Source organism: Xyrauchen texanus, chromosome 45 (assembly GCF_025860055.1).
Source record: "Xyrauchen texanus isolate HMW12.3.18 chromosome 45, RBS_HiC_50CHRs, whole genome shotgun sequence".
Taxonomy (NCBI): Eukaryota; Metazoa; Chordata; class Actinopteri; order Cypriniformes; family Catostomidae; genus Xyrauchen; species Xyrauchen texanus.
In genome coordinates this window covers 12,020,827-12,045,227 of record NC_068320.1, presented here as the reverse complement: position 1 = coordinate 12,045,227, position 24,401 = coordinate 12,020,827, and the positions used below count along the sequence as shown (strand labels likewise).

The window sequence follows — 24,401 nt, the reverse complement described above, 5'->3', positions numbered from 1 at the left end:
TGGATACAAATATGGGCGATCAGGGGTATCCCCTGAGAGAAAATGTATACTGTAAATATGAAAAGTCTGAATGGACCATTTTTATATTTTTCCATACATTTTAAGTTACAAACAAACAATTTACATAACATCAGTAATGCATTAAAATACTGTTTGTTTATTTAAATATAAATAGGCTTCCTTGCCACCCATGCCATGACATCTCTGATTCATTTTCACAAAGTTAGAACAAATATCTGCTTGTTTATTATGAAAGGCTCCTAACATTAATGAAGCTAAATTTAGACAGAAAAATGTTATTGTCTAAAGGCACCACGTTAACTTTTCCTGACACAGACCTGGTTTAGCTGAACTGTCTGAATCACACATCAGACAGATGAAGATAGATTCACTTAACGTTTGTTTTCTGCAGTGTGTTTGCACAAAACATGCCAATAGCTGTAATGGTGTCTCTGCTACTGTTTTTAAAAACACCCCTGCAGCTACGTACAGTGAATCAGGCTTTATGTGGTGGCTCTATAGCGGGGAGAGAGGCAACGCACGGAGAGCAGGAATAAAAGCCCGTTCAGCGCTGGGGAATAAGTGCATAGTGCTGGACACGCTCCCTTAGCCAGGTGTCATATAACAAGCACAAAGGTTTTGATCTCGGTCCGGACTGAATTATCCTTCGGTCAGGATCCTGACCGGAGTCCGCCTATTGTGTACCCCTGTCCTATGTGGTGGTTCTTTGTCAAATCAACCAAATTTTAGAAACTTCCCAGCTGAAATAATTGAATATTTAAGATTTCTGGCAGGTGTATGTGGTTTCAGTGCCACTAAAAGCATGTTTCAGTTGATTTTAGTCTACACTTCAGAATGTAATACCACTCAGACCTTCTCAAACTGAAATGCAAATACAGGTTTCCACTGCACCTGAGGTTCATGGTTGAGCATGCATTTCCTTTAAGAGCCTGAATTTCTGCTTATCAAACGGAGGAACTGAGCTGAACTGCCAGAACAACATTTGGCAAATGGTTATTTCACCGACATAAGTAAATACTGATATCATAACTCGTAGCTCTGCTTTTTACTCTAAAGCGTAAATAGCCCAAATCCACAAAGTATATAATTGTCCACTTTTATTTTGAACATTTCAAATTTGAGATCATTTTAAATGCACAGAACAAAAGCAGTCATTATCTTGATGCATTTACAGAGAAGTGCAAAGTAAATGCCTGCACATTCTGCCTATTGTCAGCAAAAGTTTTATTGTCATGTTGTACACTATAAGTGCTTGTTTTGATAAAGACGAGCATTTTTGTATACTTAGAAACCTGGGGCTGGATTCATAAAACGTTCTTAAGAAAATTAATCTTAATTATACTGGCAGACAAAAGTTTGGAATAATGTACTGTACAGACTTTGCTCTTATGGAAATTGGTACTTTTATTCACCAAAGTGGCATTCAACTGACCACAATGTATAGTCAGGAAAAAAATAACATGAAAAATTACTATTACAATTTGAAAAAAAAATTGAAAAATTGTAAAACATCTTAAACTACTTCAAAGAGGTCTCATTAAAGAAAATCATCCACATGCAGCAATGACAGCTTTGCAGATTCTTGGCATTCTAGCTGTCAGTTTGTCCAGATACTCAGGCGACATTTCACCTCACGCTTCCTGTAGCACTTGCTATAGATGTGGCTGTCTTGTCGGGCTCTTCTCACGCACCTTACAGTCTAGCTGATCCACAAAAGCTCAATGGTGTTAAGATCCATAACACTCTTTTCCAATTATCTCTTGTCCAATGTCTGTTTCTTTGCCCACTCTAACCTTTTCTTTTTATTTTTCGGGTTCAAAAGTGTCTTTTTCCTTGCAATTCTTCTATTATAAGGCCTGCACCCCTGAGTCTTCTCTTTCCTGTTGTACATGAAACTGGTGTAGAGCGTGTAGAATTCAATGAAGCCGTCAGCTGACTATGCTTTGTGATCAGTTGAATGACACTTTGGTGAATTATAAAATAACAACAATAATACCAAAAAGATCTCAAATCTCAAATAATTAAATGACCCAATAAGTTCCTTTTGACCAAACAAGCATGCTTAAATTATTCAAGTGCAAGGGCTTATGGGTATTCACCTCAACCTCATTTCCATATCTGATCGTTTAAGTTACAAGTACCTTAAATCTTCTTTTTATGGTTTTTAAGACAAAGTTCAAGGAATAATTAATTATTTACTTTATGTATCACACTAAGTTTACCTTATAATTGATAATTTTTGTACACATTAATGCAAATTAATTAAAGGTAGAAGTCTGAGTAGAAACTATATATTTTCTATATATTAAGCTACGGTTGTTGAGCCAATAAACTGTTTTTCTTTTTTTTTTTTTTTTTCAGTGACTGAATTTTTTCTAGTCAAATTAAAAAGAAGTCAAGTGGTTATCAATAAATAAATTCCTCTGTCAGTTAATGTTGTTAAACTAACACATCTCATGCACTTTACATAAAAAAAAAAAACATTATCGCAAGGTGCTTACTACTTTAAAATAAATAAATAAATAAATAACAGATTGATACATTTCTCATTATGATTTACCAGTGTTGAAGTATTACATTTGTTGTATTAGACAGGACAAATTCCTGAGCAGGCTAGTATAATCAGACAATGTCAAAGCCTGTAATTTTATTTATAAGAAAATATTTAAGAACTTTTAAAGAATTGCACTTAGGACAATGCTTTCTACAATGAATGTGCGAGCTATTTCTGAAACAGACAAGCACAGATTGACCTCATTGACACAAGTGTCTTCTTCTGTTCTCTCTCACCCAGTGTCCACAAGAACAGGATGAGAGAAAGAGAGAAGGACAGAGAAAATGCCAGACTTGAGAGCAGGTGAGAGCCAGACAATTGCACGGACAAGAGCACTCAACATGCCAGATCAACATTACAATCTCCCATGTGGGACTAACACACAGTGTCAGGACACTGAATATATTTCAGTTCTTTTGCTCACTGAATAGAACACACTGAATACAATAATATATTTCATATCCAATAAAGCAAGTCAGGTTAAAACAGCAGCGGGGTGTTCCCCCTGAGGCCTGACAGATGTGAAAGAAAAAGAAGAGAAAGAGGGATAGATGGAGTGATGGAGTTCAGATAGAGGGTAAAGAACTGTTACTGGTCGGTTGGTTGGTTAACTTAATTATCCACGTTGTGGAAAATTGTCTCTGGCTTCACCATACAATACATCACAAACAATATATAAATATACATTAAAAAGGCATACAAGACAAGACAGAACTCACCAATCCATTGCATTTAAAATTTTAACAGCATTGGTCACAAACAATAACTGATAAACTTTCTTCATTGCACGTGGTTGACAATAACGTCTCCCTGATGGCAAAAGGTGAAACTCAACATGAAGAGGGTGAGACACATCCCCTACTATCACTAAAAATGTTGCTAGGCTTTAAATGTATATAGATCATTCAGATGTATCTGTGTCTTGCCGATTATCTTACTGGCTTCATTTACAATCTTGGTCATCTTGACCCTGTTTTTACCAGCTCAAATTACCATACCACAAGGTCCTGTTAAAAGTTAAAATACTTTCAACAAAATTTTTATAGACCATTACAATAATGTTCTTACTCTCACCAAAGTGATTTAACCTCCTGATCAAATACAGCCTTTGTTGAGCTTTCATACAAATGCTGTCAAGTATTCATTTGCATACTGCTAAAACTCTTTGGACATTTTAAGGCGAAATTAAAATTTTAACATAACATTAAAAAAAAACATTTGATAACAATACCTTGAAAGATCAAATGATTATCCTCCATAGCTCTTGTGAATCATCTTAATTTACATGCTGAAGAGAAACATGTTAGAAAAAGACAAAACAACTCTTTCTTTTTTAGCTGAAGTGACTCATGGACTAATGATGTAAGCATCTTCGCCAGCTTCACAAATTGCCGATGGGAAATTTGCATTGTAACATTATCTTCACTCAAATTCCACAATATTATGGTGAGTCTTATCTTTGGGGAAATATTAGTAACAGAGTGGATTACTGGGATTGATTTTGATGTCTTTGATTTGATTTGTTTCAACATATCAAAAAGCACATACAATAACCGTTCCTGACCAACTTCCTGACCAATTTAAGAGCACCATGTGTTATAGGACAGCCAAGGATGGGTTTTTTTTTCTTCAAATGAATCAAAACACTTAATTTTTTAAATTATTAAGGTAGGATATTTAGTTGTTGGTCGGTAAATCGAACGTGGAGCATACTGAATGTTACTGGATTCACTGAGGACCTGAGACCAGAAGGGGAGATAAAAAAAAATCTGCTGAAGGCCAAAAAAATTCTCTGAGCATCCAAAGTTGGATCTCATTACATTAATATTAGTTATTTCATGAGTGTAGACTCATAATTAGGATGCAATAAAGCTGAAACACCACATCAGTGCAGCAATGAAGCAGAAATCTGAAACTTTGACATTAACATCACAAAATAACATTCTGCCATAATCACACCGAAAAACCTTTTTCAGTGAGCTAATAAATACCTCAAGTTGTCTTGGCAAAACCAGAGGGCTCACGGTTTATTAGGGCAAAATGAGAGTTTCAGCTATGTTTTCCAGCAGGTCCTCAAGTGAATCCGAATTCATTGGCTGTGGTATTAATAACAGACCCGGGTTACTACTGTCATACTGAGGGTGGAACTTTCACTACTCTGAAACCAAATGTGGTTTAAAACATATTTGGAGATTTGAATTATTAAGAGTTTCATGTTGTCTCCAAACGCCTTTGAGGGAGAAACATGATCTTGACTCATTCAAAATACATCCCTGGATCTTCTTACACTTAATGCACCACCTCTTTTACAAAACACACAAATTCCATTTGGATCTTGAGCTTTGTGTTGTGTGATATGTATAAAACAGTGTATTCACTGTAAATCAGCTTTTAGTTGGTGTACTATTAAAACAAGATGCTAAATTCTACATTAATGTGGGTGTATTACCTTATGATTACTATTTTACAGCAATACAAGAGGCTGTGCTGTATTGTGAATAGTCACGACTAAAGAGCTTTGTTAGGCATGATGCGCTGCAACCCCTTAAGAGTTGACCATATTCAAAATATAGGCCAGACTTTCATTAGGGGTCCAAGCACAGAGAACAACTTTGCTTCAAGAACCATTGGTGCAAAACAAATTGTTTTTTAAATATTTGGGATTATTTAAAATACTTAGTTTTTCTAACTAGTTCTAGGCCAAAACTAGTCAAGCCAAGTTGTTTTTATTGTCGTTCAACCACATACAGTTAGTACAGTACACAACAAAACGAGACAATGTTCCTCCATAACCATGGTGCTACATAAATCAACATAGGACAAACAGAGAACCACATGAGACTACACAGACTAAATAACATTTCTACATAAAGTGCACATGCAAATGTGTGCAAGAAGTATGGAACAGTACAATAAATTACTAAAAGGAACAGGACAATAGGCAGGGTAAGAGACAGTGCAGACCAGTACAGATTTGTAATCGAGCAGTACAAACAGATGACACTTTCTAAAATACTAAATGTAAACATAACATACTATGAAATAGTGTTCTATGGACATAGTAGTTATTGAGGTAGCGGCCAGGTATAAAGTGACAATGAATTAAAGTGCAACTCTGGGCATGTGGAAAATTTGGATGGTGTACAGGTGTGTGTGTGTCAGTCCAGTCCCTGAGTATTGAGAAGTCTGATGGCTTGGGGGAAGAAGCTGTTACACAGTCTGTCCATGAGGGCCCGAATGCTTCGGTACCTCTTGCCAGACGGCTGAAGGGTGAAGAGTTTGTGTGTGGGGTCATCCACAATGCTGGTTTCTTTGCGGATGCAGCGTTTTATGTAAATGTCTTTGATGAAGGGCAGAGAGACTCCTATGATCTTCTCAGCTGTTCTCACTATCCTCTGCACGGCTTTGCGATCCAAAACAGTGCAAGGAGTGGTGGTGGCATAGTGGGCTAACGCCACCACTGTTAATCAGAAGGTCGCTGGTTCGAGCCCCACAGCCACCACCATTGTGTCCTTGAGCAAGTCACTTAACTCAAGGTTGCTCCGGGGGGATTGTCACTGTAATAAGTGCACTGTAAGTCGCTTTGGATAAAAGCGTCTGCCAAATGCATAAATGTAAATGTAAGTCCCAAACCAGGCAGTGATGCAGCTGTCAGGATGCTCTCAATAGTCCCTTTATAGAATGTAGTGAGGATGGGGGGTGGGAGATCCTCTGCTGGCTTTCTTGGTAATAGAGCAGGTGTTGAGGGACCAGGTGAGGTTCTCCACCAGGTGAACACCAAGGAATTTGTCCACATTCAGAGACATTTGTCCACACTCTACACCAGTCCGTTAGCTGCTGCACCTCCTGTATGCTGACTCATCATTCTTGCTGATGAGACCCACCACGGTTGTGTCATCGGCAAACTTGATGATGTTCGAGCTGTGCATTGCTGCACAGTCGTGAGTCAGAAGAGTGAACAGCAGTGGACTGAGCACACAGCCCTGTGGGGCCCCCAGAGCTCAGTGTGGTGGAGATGCTGTTTCTGATCCGGACTGACTGAGGTCTCCAGTCAGGAAGTCCAGGATCCAGTTGCAGAGGGAGTTGTCCAGGCCCAGCAGGTTCAGTTTGGCCCTCGATGTTCTTAGGGCTGCCTTGTCACCTGCTCTGAAGGTGGAGTCTCGGGTCCTCAGCAGCTCACGCACCTCCGTAGTCATCCACGGCTTCTGGTTGGAGCGTGTGGTGATGGTCTTGGAGAAAGTGATATCATCAATGCTGTGTATTCCTCCAAGTTGGTAGAGTTGCCATATGTTGCAGCCTCCCTGAACATGTGCCAGTCAGTACACTAAAAACAGTCCTGAAGAGCAGAGATCTGAAGCGGTTTTGTGTGCCTGATGAGCGGTCTGTATGCTGGAATTAGCATAACAGAGATGTTGTCTGAGTAGCCGATGTGGGGGCGGTGCTCCTCCTGGTTAACAAGATCAAGCGTGTTCGCCCCTCTCGTTGCAAAGTCCACATATTGATGGAATTTAGGGAGCACTGTCTTGAGATTTGCATGGTTGAAATTTCCGGCGACAATAAACAGTCCGTCAGGGTGAGCATTCTGCAATTCGCTAATAGCCCCATACAGTTCACCGATCGCTTCCTTAGCATTAGCGCTGGAAACTCTGTAAACTCTGGTTTTTATGACTGTGGTGAATTCCCGTGGTAAATAAAAAGGTCTGCATCTGACCAGCGATGAGCAGTAACTTGAGACTAGCATAGAGTTATTGCACCATTCCGTGTTGATGTAAACACACAAGCCACCACCGCGAGTCTTACCGCACATTGAGGCATTTCTGTCAGCACGAAACGAGGCGAGCCCGTCTAGCTGAATGGCGGTGTCCGGAACTCTGTCGCTGAGCTACGTCTCCGGGAAAAAGACGCAGCAGTCTCTAAACTCACGCTGCGTAGTCTGCTGGATTCGGATGTAGTCCAGTTTATTGTCCAGGGAGAAAACATTTGAGAGCAGGATAGATAGGAGAGTCGGCCGGCTAGGGTTTGTTTTTAGCCTAGCATGGACCCCCGCCCTCTTGCCGTGTTTCCGCTTCCTCACAAACCGCTTATGACGTCCTCTCTTGCAGCTTGGTTGTTGCGTGAATCTTATATTTTATTAGTGTCTGGCAATGGTAAACACGAACACCATTTGCTCCGATGTCCATGTGCCGTAAAAGTCGGGCTAACTAACAAAAATAGCTTGGATTTTTTCTTTTGGATCCGGAGCGGCCGCTGCGTGCTACCGCACCGCCATCTTGGATCAAAGTCGAGACCAAACCAGTGCAAAAAGATTTTCTCAATTCCCAATATCAATAACTATCAAAAAAGTTTGAACTTTCAAATCATCGTTGCAATGGTATGCCAAAACATGTATTACTGAAATAGTATCAGAATCAGCTTCATTGCCAAGTGTGCTCGCATACACAAGGATTTTTTGTTGATAGGAGAAACAAGTGCACACAGAACATTACAGTGAGAGACAGAATATAAAAAAAGGTAAGAATATAAATAGACATATAACATAGAATGGCATTTGTGCAAGTGTTAATATATGTGTGAAAGGGGCACTTATTATAATGTAGCTTGAAGTGCTGCCTTTCTAAGGAACTTTTCACAGGAGGAGTAGATAGATTAAAGTACCAAGATAATTTACTTAGAACATAAAGCCGGCATTTATTGAACAATACATATCAACCAATATCGCTCTATTAATCTTTTACATACAATGTCCTTTGAGTTGTTAAATTTTGTATTTCCCTTAGTTCTCAACTTTTTCTGTTCTTTTTTTCACAAGTGGGGAAAATATGAAAACAAAAATTAACTCAATGTCCATCTACCCGGGTATTAATTTTGTTTTAGTGGGGTGAGATCTTGCGCTTATCTGTACGATGCAATGGAGAAATGGTGAGTGGAAGCAGTCCGTAGTGCAGGCAAGATGATCAGTCGTGCCCTCTGCAGTTCTGCCTCACACGTCCGATGATGAATTTATCCAATGGAACTCCTTTTCGAATCATGCATCAAAAAAAACAACCTGCATAGCAGGGCAATATTTCATTATTCTCTCGATAATCTTTACTAGTTCTGAAAACATAACATATATCCATGAAATGTAGTAGCTTAAATTCTTATTTCCGAACTATACATTCACTACATACATGAAACTCAAGTACTAGCATATCACGTAGCAACATGGCTTCAATATAGCATGAAACAACACTTCAGATCATTAAACTCATGTTCAACTCCGATTGGTTTTTTCCTTTTGTTTTTTTTTTTAGCATATCTTATCAATACATTCTCACACAATGCATTAAACTGAGTTACAGTCAAGAAAAAATAAAACAATGATAACTTTTCCACACTTAACTCACTAATTACATCTATCACCATGTCTGCTAGTAACACAATTGACACGTGTAAAACACTCACCGGAGAAAAATCATAAAAATAGGTAACCTCCTTGTCGTAATTTTGACACTTTGCTCTGTTATCTCTGCATTAGAAGTAAGTTTGGTGGGAAAACCCTTCTAGCTAGCTCTTAACTGTCACCTATTTTTTTTACCCTTAACTTTTTTTATTTCAGCGAAGAAAATTGAAGCAACGCTTCAGCTCTATCGATCTGCACGAGTCCGGTCTTCTTCTCCGAAAGAAATCAGCGTAACTATTTCCCTCTGTTCAGCACCACACCGCCACCTACTGAACTAATACGGTGTGCAGGGGAAACATTACATAATTAGTAGGTTATTTTCTAGTGGGTTACATGTGCATGGTAGGTGTATGTACAATTATTTAATTAAATATTGGTGAATTTACATATGTACATGACATATTTATACATTATTGCACAGTGGGGAGTCCTGAAGTCAGTTGATTGTTCATGGGGTAAATGGCCTTAGGGTAAAAACTGTTCTTGTTTGTGTTCTTGGTCTCCTGAAGTCCACTATCATCTCCACTGTTTTAAGTGTGTTCAGCACAAGGTTATTATGACCGCACTAGACAGCTAGCTGTTCAACCTCCCTTCTGTTAGCAGACTCATCACCGTCGCGGATGAGGTTGATGACTGTGGTGTCGTCGGCAAACTTCAGAAGGGGTCCTTTTCTGTGCAGTCATTCGTGTACAAGGAGAAGAGGTGCAAATTGACTGTCTATATAATATCGGTTAAATATGTACTTGAATAGCTTTAATAGCTATATTTAATTATTGCTTTTATAAAATGTTACAACAAAAGTTCTCATGTGAATACGTGAGCTACTGTGAACAAGCTTCCTCATGAACATGCAAGTGATGTCAATATTTTAACTGAAAAATTACAGATTTAGGGTCATTTCTCACCAAAACCTCAAACCGCATGGACTACTTTCTTAATACTTTTCGGTCCTTTTTTAACAACTACCATTGTATTGAATTGATGGACGGATATTCATTAAAATGTTTCCTTTTGTGTTCCGCTTACGCAAAATTGATAGAATTAATTTTTTTTATGAGTTTGCTTATTATATACTATAGCTAGGTGAACAAATGTGCCACCTCATAGCTATTACCATACTGTGTATTTCTGCACATCTAGAATGCTGTATTGATCAGCATCCAGGACCAAAACAATCCATTTCATAATGTTCTTGAAATAGCTGTAAATGACACAAAGTCGAGAGTAAATCTCCACAAGAACATCAATACAAACCAGTCAGACAACATGGCACATTGTATTTAAATCTGATAAATAAAAATAAGCAATGACAGGGTCTACCATAGAAGGCAACACTGTTTCTGTCATGGCGAGGAAAAGCGGGGAAAAAAGAAATGATGACCATTGAGTAAACTTCACAGGGGAGGCCGATAGATGCTTGTAAAGGTGCTGGCAGCTTTTCTTGTGCCACAGAAACAAAGAAAATACACAATTCCCAGAAATGCCACTGTACACTCAGATCACATCAGAGATAATAAAAAACCGCCCCATAAGTTCACTTGATTAGCTTTGTACCAACTTCAAAATATCCATTTATAGATATTGAAATATAGAATCTTATCTCATGATTCAGGAGGTGTTTTCTCAGCAAGCTGTTGAGTTCATGCCTCTGTGCATCTTTAAAAGTCTAGCCCACAAACATAGAAATCTGATTGGGCAGAATGGATTTGCAATGATGGGGTTAGAAAGCTGGTGATTGGCTAACGTGAAAATTTAAGATTAAAGTAAATAAGTTGTTTCTGTATAAAATAGCTACAGGCAGATTTATCCGTAGCAGACTTGCTTAAAACAGGATAGGCACAGAGTTAAAACATAAACACTGCATAGATGCAACTGATAAATAAATAAAAAATAAGAACATACTGATGTTTTGTGGGTATTGTGTTCTCTGAAAATGAATCTTCCACAAGGTCTTTGGATTGACAACTTAGCATTTGTATCCATATTCAACTGTGTCGTCATCACGGAAATCTCCATAACGCCAAATGTTGAGCTGAAAATTAAATGGCAGCGCTAAAAGAATTGTATTGAAGGGAAACAAACATTTAAACATTAGAAACCTTGCCTATCTTAAAAAAAAAAAATCTCAATAAGCTGTAGAAAAATAAGGCTAAGACATTTGACAGCACTGATTCACCATCAATAATCTTGATGAGAATGATGCACAGATGGCCGGCGTGTAGAGGATCATTAAAACAAGAGCTGATCTGTAAAATCATCACACCTCAGTAATAACGAGGCAAACATTAATTTACAGTCCTTTGTAACTCCAGCCCCTTCATAGCCAGTCATGTGTGAATGCTTAAACTCTGATAAATTCCATCGCAACCCTTTTTAACATTGGTTTTGCCACATAAAGCACTGGAGCGTTTTCTCGTGAAACATGTCATTTACATGATGGTGGATCATTTCGGCTTCAGAGATTTTTAGGGAAGATGGCAATGGCACACAAAGGCTTTTATCTTTTTTCTCTGATTTTTTGCCGGTGTGTATGTGTGTGTGTTCAGCTGTTAACTCGGAAAGAATCACAGCTAATTAGCGGCTATGATAATTAGTGCCGTCGTTAGCAGGGACATCATCATCAAGCTCTTGAGTTGGCATGGTTCTCTTTCCTGCTCGAGTCTTGTTAAACAGTCATTGGCTTTAACACTGCTCTCCATGACAGGCCAGATGACAATGTTCCACTTTCACCATGCCACACAAAATGGAAACCAATGTTTTCAGGTAGCGTGAAGCTGGCTATGTGAACTCTTTCATTTCCTCTGCCAAAAAGGGCAATAAGCCATCAACTTCTGGCAATGTAACACATAGACAAGCAGCGAAGAGGTATAAGTAATGGATTATGTAAAGTCAGCCGGTCATTCTCAAAATATACATACATGGTATGTATATTCAAGTGCAGCTCACACTTGACTTAGGAGAGGAAGAATTACACAGATCAAAGTCCAGAATCACTCTAAACTTTCCTAACAGCTTCAGGTGATGTGGATCGCAAAGTATGAGGGAATTATAATGTGAAATATTTTTGCGTTGTGGAATAAGTGGAGCTGGAGCAAAACTTGTGTGTTGAGCGTCTTTAAAGGAAACACCCCGATGTTACATTTTTAAATGAAGTTCAAATAATATGGAATCACATCATGTAAATAACTACAAACTCCACAACTGGCATTTTTCTGTGTGGGCAGCGCCTCTTCTTTAAATTGCGCGAATGTCCCGATATGAGGGGGAGAGATTGAAACTGCATCCGGCTGATGCACGCTCGTCCCTCAAGCTCACACGCTTAATGCAGCTTGATTATAACGTGATGGCTCATGACTTATTTAATTATAATGTATGTCACTGTGCATTTCTTACTGTAAAGAAAATTGGCAATATGCAGCTTTATTAATACCATATATAATAGTTTTTTAGTTTTCCCCATTATAACACTGCAACAAAATGTTTTTGATTTGTTTTGGCTTGTTTTCTAATACAAATATGGAAAACTCTTTAAAAACAGCTAGAATGTTAAATCATTTAATAATATTAAAAATACAAATATTTTTCACTTAGGGGTGTACTCACTTTTGTTGCCAGCGGTTGAGTGTTGAGTTATTTTGAGGGGACAGCAAATTTACACTGTTATACAAACTGTACACTCACTATACATTGAAGCAAAGTGTCATTTCTTCAGTGTTGTCACATGAAAATATATAATCAAATATTTGCAAAAATGTGAGATACTGTATGTTGCTTCTCAAGTAAATGCATCTTGATTTAAGGATTTTTAGACACTTGTTAACAGTAGGATTTTTTTTTACAGAGAATGTATTTACTGAATTAAACTTATAAAAAGTATTTTTCCTCCTTTAATTCAGTGAATGTCATTTAAAAGATTATTTTTTCCCCCTCTTTCTTGTTAGTAAGCACGTTTAATACAACCTTGTAAGTAGGGACACAAGCAGCTTAATCAGTTAAGAGCTAATGATTAATCGTTGCAATAATCGCAACTAATAATTGTTAGTTGCAGCCTTAATACTAATTCACCTTTTTGTCATTGCAAACCTGCATGAAAAAAAAAAGGTGCAGTGATTGGTGATTGAGGCTAAACGCTTTTGAGTTCCATGGAAGACAGTCATACAGACTTGAAGGTGAGTAATGATTACAGAAATAAAATTTTTGGTTGATCTGCTCTTTAACTACCTGTTAAAGTATTTGTTAAAGATTTCTGCCAAGAACAACAACATAAATGTAATATAGCACATGATTGCATCACATCTACAATGTAGGCTGTATATTAAAAAATGTAATCTGAATAAAACTAGAGATTAAAATTAGCAAAAGTAGCCCCCCGTGAGAGAGAGACCAGAAAACGAAAGCAGGCTTCTGGTATGCATCTTCAGGAAAAGGTGGATAGAGAGAAGATTAAAAGAGGATAAAGGTTTAAAATTACAAAAGTGTTGTGGGATTATCTTACCCTGGCACTTTTGGCAGATTCCTGTCTATTCAGATACTCTGTCACCTAAAACACACAAAAAAAGACATTGCTTTTAGAATGAGCAAAGCATAGCAGTCCATTGAAATCCTTTAAAATACCACAACATGGGTGAACTACAGGTATCTTCTCATTAAATAAATGACACACATGGGACATTATCACAAATGGAGATTGATTAAAAAAAAGAAAATGACAGCATTTTCCGAGATTGATGTGGTGCTGATTTCACATCAGTCAATCACTGTGAGAGCACATTGTTTATGACATATTTTTAACAAGCCCTCCTTTTCCATTCATCATCTGTTCATCCGTTCTCTGATCATCAGTGTGGTGATCAGAGTGGTTTGCTTTGAGAGGATGTATTAAATCATAAGTACACATGTGGGTGGTTACAGCTACTATACAATCTCTCTCTCTCTCAGCCTCACAGGCAGGCCTTCACAACACTAACCATATTGACCGTTTCTGACACAGCAAGCATTTAGAGTCACTGACTGAGGCACAGATGAATCAGAGAGCGAGAGCAAGTGTGAGAGAAACAGCAGAGGGTGAGTCGAGAGATTGTCTTAGTTTCTGGTTCATAGCAGTATAACCTGCCATTTTGATGGATGGCTTGTGAAATAAAACTGGGAGGATTCAACGAGCTTCCATATTAAAAACAGGGAAAATGTTTCTCAAAGTACTGGGAATGAGATCACAGTCAAGGATTTAGCGCACAAAAATGCCAGATTTTTGCATTTTGCATTATGCTGACGATGTATGCGGTCATGTAGCTATTTGCTATTTTATTCACCAAAGTGGCATTTAACTGACCACAATGTATAGTCAGGACATTAATAACATGAAAGATTACTATTACAATTTTTTCATTTTTCACTAAAATTACTTCAAAGAGTTCTCATCAAAAAATCCTCCACCTGTTGCAATGACAGCTTTGTGGATTCTTGGCATTCTAGCTGTCAGTTTGTCCAGATACTCAGGTGACATTTCACCCCATGCTTCCTTAGATGTGCCGTAGATGTCTTGTCGGGCTCTTCTCACGCACCTTACAGTCTAGCTGATCCCACAAAAGCTCAATGGTGTTAAGATCCATAACACTCTTTTCTAATTATCTGTTGTCCAATGTCTGTTTCTTTGTCCATTCTAAACTTTTCTTTTTGTTTTTCTGTTTCAAAAGTGGCAATTCTTCCCATAAGACCTGCACCCCTGAGTCTTCTCTTTACTGTTGAACATGAAACTGTGTTGAGCAGGTAGAATTCAATGAAGCTGTCAGCTGAGGACATGTGAGGCGTCTATTTCTCAAACTAGAGACTCTGATGTACTTATCCTCTTGTTTAGTTGTACATCTGGCCTTCCACATCTCTTTCTGTCCTTGGTCTTTGAAGACTTTTGTGTACACCTTTGTATGAAAACTTCAGTTTTTTGGCAATTTCAAGCATTGTAAAGCCTTCATTCCTCAAAACAAATATTGATTGATGAGTTTCTAGAGAAAGCTGTTTCTTTTTGCCATTTTTGACCTATTGCATACTTCAGTAGCTTTAAAAAGTATTATAATCATGCAGTGAAGACCAGTAGTAATTTCATTCTGAATGTTTACAAAAAAAGCAAATTAAGAAAACTTCAAGTTTTTAACAGCAGTTTCAAGTAATGTTATTTTTAATCTATCTCTCACACGCTTAATGCAGCATTTTTCTATCCATTACTGTTTACTTTTTCACTGATGTTCACTAGTCTTTAATAATTATTTGAGAACTTGAAACAATTCTTACATAGTTAGGAAATTTGTGTTTTTATTTGTTGTGGTATAGAAGCTGGTTTCACGAATCGTCAAATTAAGTTACTGCTTACTACTAAAATTTTACGCATTGTCAAAATGTATCATAATATACCAGACAAGTGAATAACCAATTTACTCACTGAATCAGTGTTGTTCAAATGTTCAAATGACAGTGTAGCTAGCTACAGATACTCTTTTGCAATATTCTTTTAAATAAATGTAAACATCTATGCTCGTTCATAGACTGCAGAGAGCGAGTTAAAGCATAGACCTGTAAAAGTGAATTGAAGTAAGAGGGTGCGGTTCCATTGGATGTCCTGAAGATCAGATTCAAAGCCTTGAATTTGATGCGGGCAGCTACAAGTAGCCAGTGAAGTAAAATCAAGAGTGACTTTGAAGCCCTGACATGGAGGAAAGCGGATAGCCACAGTCTGCCGGCTGATTAATATTGTGTGAGATTTAATGCCCACTGCAATGAATATGCAACCTATGGGATGGCTAGTTCTTTCAATTAGTCAAACTCACACTTAGTCTTTGGGAAACGTATCAATATTTTGAACACCAAGGTAAGAAATAAACAATAATATCAGAGAAAGTGTCAAAAATGGGGCAAATATCACTTCACTTAATAGTACAAATACATTTCTGACACAGATCCGATACTTCCCATTCTTGTAAAATCATACATTGGAGACCATGGCTAGCTGTCACAGTTTTTAGACAAATTTAAGTAACATTAAACACTTCCCAATGTCTAAGTGTGAGTTTGACTAATTAAAAGAATTAGACTTCCCAGAGGTTTCATTGCAATGGGCATTAAATCTCTTATACTTCTCATCCTCCACAGTATTAATCAGCCGGCAGACTCTGGACGCTTTCCTACATCATGAATCATTAAGCCGCGTTCATAATTCGCATCAGGATGCCAACATCAGCATCAAGCGTCGCTTTGAACTCTACATCAAAAACGTCTCATTCTGCATTTTAGTGATAGTTAAGACTTGATGTGCTTCTGTGGTAAATAAAATGTGCCTTACCATAGGCTGAAAAATACTCTATTCCTATCCCATCTGGGCTACATCAGGTAGCGTTAAGTTCTCTTTTCTCCATCATTTGATGGAGAAAACTTGGAACCACTGTTGTGTTTGTGGTGTGTGTCAGTGTAATTACTCCGGGCGGACACATTACAAAGATTCCACCCTTCCAACAAGTGTTTATGATGGTTGTATTAACAATAAGCATTAATCGCGATTAAGAAAAACTTCTCAAACTTAAATTAATCTCATGCATTAACATGTTTTTTTTTCTGACATTAATTGTTGTTACAATGGAACTTGCCACTAAACCAGTGGCATAGGTTTCATGTGCGAATGTGTCTTTTGTGACTTTTATAGGATTATAAACTACCTTATGACTATCTCATAGCTTTTCAGACATATTTCAAAAAGTAAAAATTCATGAAACAATAAACATGTAGCCTAAAAAGGTGACATACAAAAATATCGCTTTGTCCAAGAAATACTGTAATGAATACATTTATTAAATTTAAAATATGTGACATGCCCCGACTGACTTTTTATAAAAAATTAAATAAAAAAACCTTTTGTCCTAAGAACACATTTAAACCTTCCAGTAAAATCTACCTTCATAATATAGTTGGCTGGTGCCTAAATGTATACCAGTGTGATTTCATCATGTTTGCCCAGGATCTATAACAAAAATATGAAAATTAACCAAGGAGGGTATAATTCACAAAATACTTCTAATTTAAGAGGGTTTTGAACCTCAAATACAAAGCCACTGCTACAAATCTTATTGTAACAGAGCTATAGACCATGTGATTCCTTCCCCATGGCGACTAGTAGGGATGCACCGATACCACTTTTTCCCTTCCGATTACGATATCGGAAATCTCAGGATCGGCCGATGCCGATACCAGTGTTGGTTTTTTGCATAATCACTTTAGAATATCTTTATATATTAATAGCACACCCAATTAGTTCCACACAATAATATAAAGAAACTAGTATACTGGATAGTGTAGTAGCAAAATTTACGAATGCCAGTCTTCAGTAGAAAAGAAACCAGTGTTTTATTTTTGCCTCTTTTTTTCAATTTAGTTGTAAGACATCAGACTGCTTTTCATTCACACAGTTATTTTTTGGAACCCATTCAATTTAATATTGTTATAAATTGTAAACAAATACTAATGATGACAATGATAATAAATTGTTATTCATATTTACTTTTAATTTGAATTTGAAATACAACAGTAATATATTTAAATTGTGCACTTTTTAAACCCTCACGCTTTTATTTTGACATTATGAACTCTCCAGGAAGTCCTGTATGTGTCTGTTTGTAGCCAAGTTCACAGTAGTTTAATTCACTTCTTATTCAAATTCTGGTATAATGCACCTTCAGTGCTGTTCTAAATGCATATTATAAGTGAACCGAACTATTGAGCATCTACATCTGAGATGCTGTTCTTTAGTGCTAAAAAATAGCCTCGAGTTTGTGTCAACAGAGCAGCACCATTCAATAACGTGCTGGTGCTGTGCATACTAAATATTTACTTATAAAACACAGCCTTTTGTGATTCACAGAGCTATCGCATGTCATCAAGTGGCTTTGAATAAAATGCACGAGTCATATGAACTACTTTAATTGTGTTTTTTTGGAGCTTGACAGTAACGAACATGACTAACACACAGTATCGGATTTTGATCGGGCTCGTCGGACCGATACCCGATTCTTATAAAAGCTTCAGAATCGGTGCATCCCTAACAACTAGTACCAGTATCCCTTATTTATTGTGCATTGATATCATTTCCTACAGTTTAAGTAATGAAGAGGCAGGTCCTTTAAATAAGTGAAAACCGTTATTTCTCAGTGCAGTCAAAATTGCTTTTGTTTTTTTTTACAAGTTCGACGCCTCATAAGTGAACCACGCAAGAGAACTAATCCTGCGGATTCACAGTCTCTCACTTACATTTGCCGCAGTTTCAATGCGCAATCCAGTTGTGATATCATGATGCAATGTACTAAGTCTTACATTTTTGAGGTAGTTGGTGATTCCCATCACTAATCATAACTTTTTTTAATTTTGCAAGGACACAAAAAGGGCAAATTCTTAAAGGCCACCGACACTTCTACCCCATTCTGCTGAAAACATACACTTTTTTTTTTATCCTCTATTCTTAGTCCTCGTCGGTTTATGGGGTTGTGTTTTAGGAATCTGCAGACTGTATCAGATATCAGAGTTTTTTCATAAACTGACGGACAGTGCTCAGCATGGTGGTGTTTTTAGAAACACTATAATACTGAGTAATACAGAAGGGCCTGGAAATCAAAGCTTTCACAGAAAGCCGCCGTTCCCATTCCAAGAGAACAGTTTGGACTTTGATCATCTCAGTATAATGATTAAACAGAGATGCTGGAGGTGAAATGGGTTCTCTGTCCCATATCAACTGTGTTCTATCCACAGGGTATGGGAACGAAATGGGGTTTTAAGGCAGTGATGCGTGTCATTCAGCATGTGTCCTGGATTGTTTTTTTGTGGGTGTCTGTGTTAGATACAAAAGCGCAGAAAATTCCCATTTTAGACTCAGTACTAACTTTTACTGGTTAATAGGCAATAGAGCTGTCAGCAGCAAGGCGTGATGGGTAATGATTGGACATGGGACAGCCGATAAGTGTTTGTCAACCACCCAACAGTTCTTTGGTTGTGCTGAAACAAACACTTGAGTGTCAGCAATCGGACCGTGGTAATGGCTATATACTTAACAGCACACAGCAATCCTACTCTTACTATTTATGAAGTATGCAAAGTTTGTGTACTATATTAGCCAAATCTTACAGTAAAAAATTAGAAGTCATGGGAAAGCAAATTAGGGCAACATGATCACACGGGAAGTAGGCATGTTGTTTCCAAGAGTTCCAGTACACTAAAATCGGCACATTATGGCTTGTCATCTCCCACCAGACATTTTACATCGACTCCAGCATGTTATCCTCCGTTTTGGCCTGACTAGAAACATATTGTGTCGGCGAACCAGGAAGTAATTACGTTTGCACAATCAGTAAATTCATACTCGACTGACGGTTAGGTTAGGGTTCAGGGATAAAGGTTATCAAACATGCGTTTCTTTCACTGAATTACATCCTGTACAGCTGAAAACAAAATCGCTTTACAACTTGCTTTGGTGCCCCTCAGTGGGCATTTCAACCAGAAAATGGAGCTCACACATGCACATACACCTAACGACACTTACCGCTTTGGACACTGGGGGCAGTGTTTCAAATTTCGGTAACCACAGACCGATTTTTGAAAAGTCAACCTACTGTTTTGGAATTTACTGTGAGGTTAGTCTGACTAGGACTAGGTAAAATATTGTTTTTAAAGTGTCAAGACATTTAATTTTTCAATTGTTAAAATCATGACAAATAATAACATTTGTCAAATTAGAGGTTGCCTGTATATTTATCAGCATTAGCTGAGAGATAATTTCTTTTATATGAAAGCAAAATGGACAATAGAATTGAAAAATACCAAAATGAATCAGAATCGAAAGCTTTTGAATTGGAATCAAATAGAACCGTGAAATCTGTATCAATACTGTAGCATACATCTGTTTGAAAGTATGAATTTATGTGAAAAACTGCATACCATTTTTAATAGTAAGCAGTATACAGCTTATACTCCATTCCAAACATAATCATCCATATCTGCTTTAATATATTATTTACCCCTATTTCCTTTCTCTTCAATAACAACCTTTTACGTTGATAGCACTGAGGTCATGGCACAATCTTATTCACTTTAAGCCGGACAAAACTATGTCTTTTAATGAATAAAATAGCCTGAAAAGAACAAATTAAACTGCTATATGTGGCCTAGACCACTATCCTTGATCCGCCTAAAACTACTAGTCCCATGGGACAATCTCATCATCTGACCACAGAACAACCATAATAGAAATACTGCACTTCCCCTGGGCCTGATCATTTGGACTCCACAGCACAATATCACCAGAATGTGAGAGAGCAAGTGAGGAAATGTATTAACAGTGCTATAGTTTCATCAAGCCATCAATAGCACCACAGGTGTGTACAACACCTCCTGCTTTGATCAGATCACCTTCCATGCCTTCTATAACGTCTCCTAGGGCAGACCATTATACAGCAAACACCAGCAAGAACTATATACTGTTTCTGAAAAGATAAGTCCAGAGTTTAGCCCCTTTAAAGCAACAATTTCATACTTGATGCCTAAGGAGAATTGGTCATAGAACACAGTCTTGTTGGAGATCTGTCCTATAACTGCAACACTAATTAGCGTGTGAGCTTGTAATTAGCAAGTACAACTAATGAATTTCAAATGGTCGGCATGCTGCTAAGCCGAAGACACTATTCCCTATTTGAAACACAACACCATTTCATATTGATACTTTTCAAAAGTATCAATATGTCAAAAGCCAGAAACACACTGTCCAGATGAACATACATTACGTGTGTTCTTGCATAACACATTACGGTAGGAAATCAAGGGGGCCATAGAGTTACCTTTAAAAGTCTGAGATATTAAACTAGCTGTTATTCAGGTAAGTTGCTATACATATAGTGACTTTTCCTTATTTGCTCAGCTGTATTCTCTTCAAACCATTGCTCTGCCATTGTAGTAATTGACTTGAAAGAGAATGCAACATAATGGAAGAACGTGCGGTCTTGGTAGGATGCTTCCTAGCCTCTGGAATAGTGCTATAAGCATACCAGGGATGGCATCTCATAGAGAGGACTGAAGTTCTTTCAGTAATACATGCAGATGCAGCATTACTGAACTGACCTTGGAGCAACTGTCAGTTTGGCATAAATTCGACCCTATAATCCCCTTCTTCCGATAACGTACCAACATCTCAACCACCACCCCAGAATAAGAGGAAACTAACGAATCAGACAAGAATTCACACAAATAGACAGAAAGAGCAGTGTTTGTCAAACATAGTCACAAATCAATGTGAATTCCCTCACTAACACACAGCTATTGATTCCAAGAACCAATGAAACTCATGCACACTTGAAGGCCTACGTTATCAACACACAGGTGGAGAGAAAGAGAACCTGAGGGCCTTATCTGTCACTCTCGCTTACTCTCTTCCTGTCAGGTAGACGTGCCCGTATCTCCCTCTCTTGTTTGTGCGGATATTCAGACTCGTTTCATACTAGACCACAGTGAACATGACTGACTATCGTATGGACTCTGCTATGGAGTAAAAATTGAGCAGGAAGTCAGGTGTCAAGCATGGCAGATATCCTTCAGAAGCCAAAAGGACATACAAAAAATAGATTTCACAGCTCCAAACTTCACAGAGCTTCATATGTTTAAAAGGAATAAAAAATCAAAGATAAGAAAGAGATGGGAGGAGTCTCTGTTTGGATGGTACTGAGGATTATGAAAGCAGTGTAAAAAATCATTGTGTATTGACAGCGTTTAAAATTATAGCTCATTTAGACAGGAATGAAAGGTTTGATCCACTGCGTTCTTTAATTTAGCAGATTATGATTTATCACACTGCTTTCACAGACATGCAAATACATGCAAATTTCCAAACAAACATACCATGCACTGGAGGTCAAACCAGCAGCTAAAAAAGATGGGAAAGGAGGAGGGTGAAGGACGGAGGAGAAAGTAAGATGAGAGAAATGTTTATAAAAAAGACAAGTGGCTTGCTGCCATAACAAACTGCCAAAGCTCTCCAGAGATGAGCATGTCTTGCCAGCGTGCCTGAGAGCACGGTTACAAGGTAAGTAGGATCAGGAAACCAGGGTATGCCCTTCATTTGAGCATATTTTTGATAGATTAAGTTATAACTATGTTATAAAAGGGTTATTACACATGGATAAACTCTGAAGGTGGAAATTTGCTAAATGACAAGAATAAGTGGAATGGGATTAGCATTTTTGGTAAATAAAACCTAAGAAGAGTGCATTTGTTTATACATTTGATTTTATGAAAATAGTTTCATTGAACTGAATGCAGCAATCCTAGCATGGTCTTACAAATCATTTAAACAGACATTCATTCTGCTTGTATTTCATGCATAATGTTTCTGATTCTGGAAATGTTGTTTCAGATGAGGGAACCCAGCTTTAATGATCTCATTAACCAAAAGACTATATGGACTATATCTACTAAAAACTAAATAAAATAATGTGTCTCTCTACTGGAGATTTGTGTACTCTCTGTGGATGTAAACTAGGTTGTATTGCTAAAAACGTACATGCATGCCTGGTGACTAAGCATTTATAACTAATGAACACATAAGGAGCTTTGCTGATCATAAGTGCTTTTCCGCAGGAGTAGAAAGTATAGCTTAACTAAAGTCACAGCACTGACCAAACACCACACCACAATCCTTTACAATGCTCAGCTCTATATGATGTGCTGGGGATTATCGGAGTACCTTAAAACAACAACAACAACCTGTTTGTCCAATAGAAAATGAAGCAAGCAATCGAGATGAGGTGACAAACACACACCCGTGCATCTTTAATAATAAACATCACCTATTAAAAGCCAGCTCTAGATGGCTAATAATCACTGGTAGTTGTGATACTTTGGATAACATATCTCTTAAATCATACAAAAGAGAAGTGTTTATAAAGTATTAAGAGTCTTACTTCCAACTGATAATTAATTAACAGCTATTAAATGTATTTGAAAGTTTGCTTAAATAAAGACTTACAGCTCATGAAAATATGAATATATTGACTGGAAGAAAACGCTTTTGAATATGTGGATATAAATGCTCTAACCATTGAAAAAGTCATCAAGTTATGTGTTACTTGATTTGTGTATATATCTGAAGCCACTGCACAATAATAGTAGAGAGAATTAAACTGAGGTTAAACAAGGGACGAACGAATGGCCAGTGCTTCTTAACTGTAAAAACTGGTAGTCATCAGAGGCCCTGCTGAGTGATCGGTGTTGAACTGCTGGTGAAACAGCATGGTGCATTGCAGGGCACATAGACTATAACACAGAGCTTATTCTGCCTCAGAAAGTGGCCTGCAGTCTGCTGACCAGGAGACAGATTGACTGTTAGCTGGTAATGTAAGAGAGCGTACATATATACAGGATACATTCTTGTACTGTTTTTACATTTCTGTTCTATATACATGTGCATCAGAAACAGGCATTTTTGGTTGATGTCATAATTTACTGATCTGGGTCTTGTGAGTGAACAGGTATGTGTTTAAGTAGAAGAGTTTTACAGTTTCATTTCACTTACCATTTTCTGGAGATGTTTCTCTATACGTACATCTACCATCCCCAGACCCACGTCATCTTTGGAGTCGGCGAACTGCAGTGTGACATGCGGACAGACTGTTCCACTGTACTCCACATTCAGCAGACACTGTGTGTTCTGAATGTCCCTGACCACACTGTCCACGGCATCGGCCCGTGCGTCCTCCTGTAAGAGGGAGGGTCACTGGTTAGTGCATGCCACATATCTATGCATTCATACAAATAGTTCATGTATATAAGCACAGCAGTGACTGAGTTTACTGCGAAGTTTCTAAAACCTCTTTATATCCACCTCCCTCTTTTTGTCAATCAAACACGCAAACACTTAGAATTACACACAACTAAAGCTATTAATAGACACTCCAAGGTCTTTAGTGTGTGTTCTGAGCCAATCTTTCAAACTGATGGCACCAAGTCACCTGTCCAGCTACAGATCTGCTAATTCATCACACACACACACACACACACACACACACACACACACACACACACACACACACACACACACAATACCTACACACCAACATAATGTTTCACAAATGTTCAATGCACAAAGTGAGAGCTACTGATCTGATCTCTCTCTCATACACACAAACACACTTGGCTCTTGTGAGCCAAACCAGTCTCCATGGCAACCTCAGAGCATGTTTCCCTTGGGGGGAGTTATGGTGGGGGTACAAGATACAGACGGCATCCAGAAAGAGAGAAAGACGCAGATAGCTAGGGAGAACAATGCATCTACCAAGTAAGTGAAAAGTGTAAAATTAACAAATAAAAATAATA

General features: G+C 37.9%; 1 pseudogene; it reads right to left on the bottom strand.

Annotated features, from left to right (window-relative positions):
- Positions 1 to 24,401, bottom strand: part of LOC127637764 (staphylococcal nuclease domain-containing protein 1-like) — a 265,638-nt pseudogene that overhangs the window by 23,213 nt on the left and 218,024 nt on the right.